Raw genomic sequence first — 6,036 nt, forward strand, 5'->3', positions numbered from 1 at the left:
TCCGCAGACCATTAATGGCCGGACCACTAGTGGTCTACCACTGCGTAGTACCGAAAGCATAACCGCCAATGGCACAGCTCCGGTGGCCTAGTGTTTAGAGCGTCCGCCTCGGATGCGGTAGGTCGCGGGTTCGAACCCCGGACAAGTCATAACAAAGACTTACAAAAATGGTACTAACAGCTACCTCGCTTGGCGCTCAGCATTAAGAGGTTAGTGTTAGCACTGGTCGGCCTGGTGTCATGATAATTGGACGGGGTGGAACATTATGCTACATGTCTGCGGCATAATGCCCCAGTGCTAGACATCACTATAAACTGCCACACTGCAGACATCGTAGCAATATGACTGCTATTAAAGCTACGTTAATAATCTAAATCACACACACACACACACACACACACACACACACACCGCCAATGGCAGTAAAACCATCACTGCCGCCTCAGCAGCGCGACGAAATAATTTGGTGGGGGATAACAAAATGCCCACATCAATACTCGGGGAAAGTCAATGCTGGACAGTAAACTGTCCAATAACACAACAGCTAATTTTATTGCGGGCAATGGGCTACCCCGTAAAGAATAGAGACGGCAAATTGTTCTAGCAATTAAAATGCTGAAATGACATACAATATGTTCAAATAAGATGTAGCGCTTGACATGGAAGAAGAAATACTCAAGAATGAATCTGTCAGTGATTTTCACTATTTTTCTTATGATGTTAATGTGGCAGACGATCGTGGTCGATTAGAGCAGCAGTTATTTCTTGCCCACTAAGGCCTAGTGGTTAGAGCATCCGCCTCAGATGTGAAAGGTCGTGGGTTCGAATTCCGGCTGAGTCACAGCTAAGACTTATAAAAAAATGGTACTAATAGCTGCCTCGCTTGGCGCTCAGCATTAAGAGGTTATTGTTAGGACTGATGTCTGAATAATGTGACTGAATGTTACATCATTCTGCATGTCTGAGGCATGATGCCCCAGAGCTAGTCATCTCTATAAATTGACACACTGTATACATCGTAGCGATATGACTGAAAACTTGTTAAAGGTACGTTAAAAATCCAAATCACACACTTCTTGCACGCTGCAGCATTTAAAGAGATCGAAGAAACTCTATCTAATCGATACGCGGCAGGAAAACAATGTCGTTTTGGTATCAACATCGTGATAGCGTTACTTAACAATACTTGGTACATCATAGACGGCAAGTAAATCGAAACATGCCTTTAAAAGGTTTATGTAGCAACGACATTGGTTTGATTCGCACGATATCCCGATGATTATTCTCGCAGAGCTGGGCCCTCAATGATGTTTGCCAGGGATATCACAGATAATGCTGATGGCAGACCATTTGAATTGGTGGTATCATTCAAAGTCGGTTCCGCTATACCAACTGCCACCGAGGTAGCATTAACAGACGTGCCAATTGCACCCTTGTCCGTTTCATTGCCGCCCAACGCAAAATTCAACCCGAGATTTTCAGCACGACGAGCACAAATCAAAGGCCGCGATCAAATGAGTTGCTTAATGCCATTGTCAGACATCTTTGGCTTTTTCAGAAATGGTACAAAGGGTCCAAGAACACAGTTGTGCTGATTTACTGGGGCAGTTGAAGCCTCAACTAGAGCACTGGATAGAAAAGTTACACTGTCGAAATTGTATTTATGGATGCCCTCGCAGACACAGTCGTTGACTTAAGTACAGCGACTACTTGGTGTTATGCAAGGAGGCGGTCAATCAACCCTGAGTTGACTGTTAATGTCTGCAGATACAGCTCAGTGTCTGTCAGTGGATTATTTACGTGGCAAGTTTCCTCGTGGCTAAATGGTCATCAAGAACCATCAAAGAAATCAAGCTTGATTTTGATCATAATCACGTCGCACGTGCATATCGCGCACTTATGTCGTTATGGGATGTGCTTAGAATGTTGACACGGGACTCAATCTATCTCAGAATGATTTCGCAGCGTTGTATATAGTACTTTTCGTTGGAACATATAGATTTATTGAGACAAAATATCGTCGACATGCATTTCAGGTTACGTGTGGATAATACAGACACTTGCATTGACGACTAAAGATGTAATTGGTGCTGTCAGATAAAACATTGACAATCAGGGGGCCGGCTGATGAATGAGAGTCGTCGACGTCCATTTGGAAAACATGTATCACAATTGGTCATACGCGCGATAGCAATATAAACATGCTCAATAACACATAAAACCACGTTGATATTACACTGAATCAAAATCAAATTACGAAACTACATTCGGCCACCAAAAATAGCAGTGGCTTAACATTACGATTATCAAACACGCAGCTGGTAGGGAAAGGGGTGGGGAAAATAAACTGGCGTGCATTTCAATGGGGCATGCAAAGCACGTCTTGGAATGGAAATAACGCTATTCGCCACTGAGATCACATATACGTCCACATCCTGTGGAATATTCCCCTTTCTCACAGCAACACAGCACTGCTGGCTGCTCCAAAAGCCGCTGGCATTGCTTCAGCATCAGCCGGTGAAAATGCCCACGAGTTTGGCGCTGCAGGATACTGCTGACTATAACAAATTAGCTGGCTACACCAAAGACACTCCACGTCGCGAAACCAAGAAAAGAACTAAAATGGAATTAATCTCAGTGTTCAAAGCAGTGGCAGAATAACAGTGGCAGAAGAACCTGAATCATAAGAAGAAATAATACAAATATACGAAAGTACGATTGTATAAATATAAAATAATGAAGAAGAAATTACCTTCTCAGAGAAACCATAGAGACTAAATTTTGCAGACATTGAAAGAACACAAGAGCGAATACATAGACTTCATGCTATAAACATAGATCGATAATGTTATTTACTTACTAGTTTATATGATTTATGCAGCCACCTATGTCTGATGCATTATCATGTTTAACCTTGAAATGTAAACATGTTTATTGTTGTAGGTACACTTTTTCTAATAATTTAACCAAGTATCAAAGGTATAGAGTGTCTTGTGTCGTTAATAGTAATATATTACTTCTCAGTACTTCAGTTATGATGCAACCTCCTCCTCGTATGCAGCAACCTCCTCCTCATATGCTGCAACATCCTCCTCATATGCTGCAGACTCCTCCCCATATGTTATCAAAATGATTGAACAAAAATTAGATCGTCAAATATGCGAGGCCTTGTATATTCGCCATCTCTTTAACATGTTGATTGTTCTAGCTATTGGTTGACGTAAAACACAATTTGTCAAATATTGGATCCCAAACAAATCACACTTGTTTGATCATCCACCTCAAAGTATTGTGTGGTATTACAGATATTGGAAATCGGCAGGACATTCCTAGCAAAGACGATCGGATAGTGCCTGATCTTATTCAGACACTTCTCGTGATCTTCCAAGACATGTTTGGAGAAGACGAACATGACATTAAATTATGGTACACTCCTGGGATATAGTTCCCTGAGTCCACATTAACTGGACGAATTCAGTAGGATGCTGTGTCATTTGCGACCCTCAGGATTTATAAACGTCAGTTGGTATAGCATCTGCTCCACTTGCTTTGACATATGACAGCAGTGCGGCAGTGGAGGATCAGCAAATTTCTCTGTTGATTTCCACTTGGGCAAGTCTATCACTTGCCTTCTGGCTGAAACAAGACCATTGATTGAGAATTATGTTGACGTGTTTTGCCCATCTTTAAAGTAGATCTTCTTTTTCAATGTGCATCGCGGAGCTGACATTACACAGTATTATCGATGTTCCTGATGACCTTTTCCGATTGATTGTTTTCAAAGCATCATATAAGTTCCTCATGTCATTCCTGTCCGCGCAGGACTGATTCTCATCGGTTTTATTGCCTTTTTGCTCTGCCATGAGCCTTGTAATTCTTTGTTTGCGTTGGACAGTCCTCTTTATGTTGGTGAAGCCAGCCATCTTAAACGATGAATTAATGCCTTCTAAGGAGGCCGTCTGTGGGCGATGTTTCTCATTCAGAAGAGTCTATGCCATCAACATTCTGATCAACCCAATCTTGATCTTTACGTGTAGCAGAACAGTGAGATTGGGATGCAGTTGATTACACACAGTCTATAAGTGATGCACAGCTTCCCTCGAGTTTATTTCGATAGCATCCAGCTGGCTGCACCGTTAGTCGACAAATGACTCTTTTACATTGACATGTTTCAATTTGGCAACATTTAGCGTTTTGGATATTTTATGTCACATGGCTGCTTGCTAGGTTGAATCCAGATCTCCACCGTGGATATTATGAGCTCGTGGTCAGTCCAGCATTCTGCACATCTCGTGGCGTTCGTCACTCGGACATCTAGTGGAACTCTACAGTCATGGATGACTGAGCAAAACTTCTTAGGGGCATACTGCTCACTTCGGTAGCGCAAGGAAGGAACTAGAAAATGTGCCGTAAACATTGCATGATTCGCCTTATCCCTGATCAGCACACACTATTTAATGCGGAATGTTCAGCATGTCACGGACGTAATTATTTTAATCTCCTTCTCTCAGTAAATGCTGCTTCGTCTGCTTTAAACTGTAAATAGTATGAGCCTCGTTCGTCAAAACCTGTACCACAACAAATGCCATCTTTTAGAAATACGGAGACAACATTTAATTTAAGGGTCACTGTATTGTGTTTTTATTAGTGTTTTCTTTTTCTATCTTTCTGAATACGTTTGCAAAAAAAGAAAATTTCAATGACCAGATAAGTTGGCATTATCTTTACTACTAAAATAGGAAATAACTCGTAACAGCACTAACATTTTATCTCCATTTTGCCATGTTAAGCAAACTATTCCGATTATTTAGTGTTGCGCATTGATACATGTTCAAGCAGATGAACAAACGTTTACAATATGTTCAAGTGATCCAGAATTGTCACACACACACACACACACACACACACACACACACACCGAGAGGTGACCGAGTAGTCAAAGGCGTTCGCCTTCACGGATCATTTACATCTCACCTCTGACCCCGTGGGTTGGAAATCCCTGGCTTGGCCAACGTGGATATGTAAGAAAGCTTGTGCATATGATTGGCTAGACATTGCCTTGAATAGACATTGCCTACTGATGAATTTCTGAATATGATTGGACTAGACATTGCCTACTGAGAATAGCTTCGTCGATGACACTTCCGGTGGTTTTCTCCCGAGTTGTGACCTCTATGTACTGAGTTGAAAATGGCGTTAATAGGACCAAAATGACAACACACATACGCTGGAGGAAGGTGAACGATATTTTGCACACCCACTTGGTGCACAATCAACAGATAAGTATGTGCTTAGGTTATCATTCGCTTAAATCAATCACATGACAGACTCTGACCCATTTATTCTTTATCTATCTCCTCTGTTTCCGTTGGTTTAATAGCATCCATTTCCGTTTCCTTTCTGCTAACATTCTTTCCATCCTGTTCTGAATGTATCTTCCATTTTCCATTTCGAGTGATGTTAGTATCTTTGGTTGACAAAACAGAGACACATAAATCTGTGAGCATGAAACTGTTCAGGTTCATAGAAATAATGTTTCTTTCTTCCCCAATCAAGCTGTAATATCTACACCATTTATATATACTATTCAAACTCTCCATTTCTTTGATGGTTTAACAGCACTGATAGCATGTTTTCATCTCACTTTGTTTCTTTTGTAAAATTTCAATAGTACGATATTAGTGTGCGTAAGCATACATAGTTAAAGAAATTAGACCTTCTGTGATTTGAATTTATCAGTAATCATTTTCTATACATCTTTATACATGTTTACTGTGCGTAAATCGTACTATTTTAAATTAAACTATTGGTTCAGCTCTGAAATATTACTATGATCCAAGGACAAGGAGGTATTGTGAGCAGATAAGAAAGTTGGTCCAGCGACAGAGACTTACAGAGTGCTTATGTTCCCGGGTTCTTCCTCCACCATTAATACTGGCCGCCATGTATAACCTATCATGTGCTGAAAAATGGCGTTAAACCCAACAACAACAAAAACAAAAACAACAACAACAGAGTACTTATGTACTGGGGTTG

Source organism: Sinohyriopsis cumingii, unplaced genomic scaffold, assembly GCF_028554795.1.
Source record: "Sinohyriopsis cumingii isolate HCF-2022 unplaced genomic scaffold, ASM2855479v2 utg000160l, whole genome shotgun sequence".
Classification (NCBI taxonomy): domain Eukaryota; kingdom Metazoa; phylum Mollusca; class Bivalvia; order Unionida; family Unionidae; genus Sinohyriopsis; species Sinohyriopsis cumingii.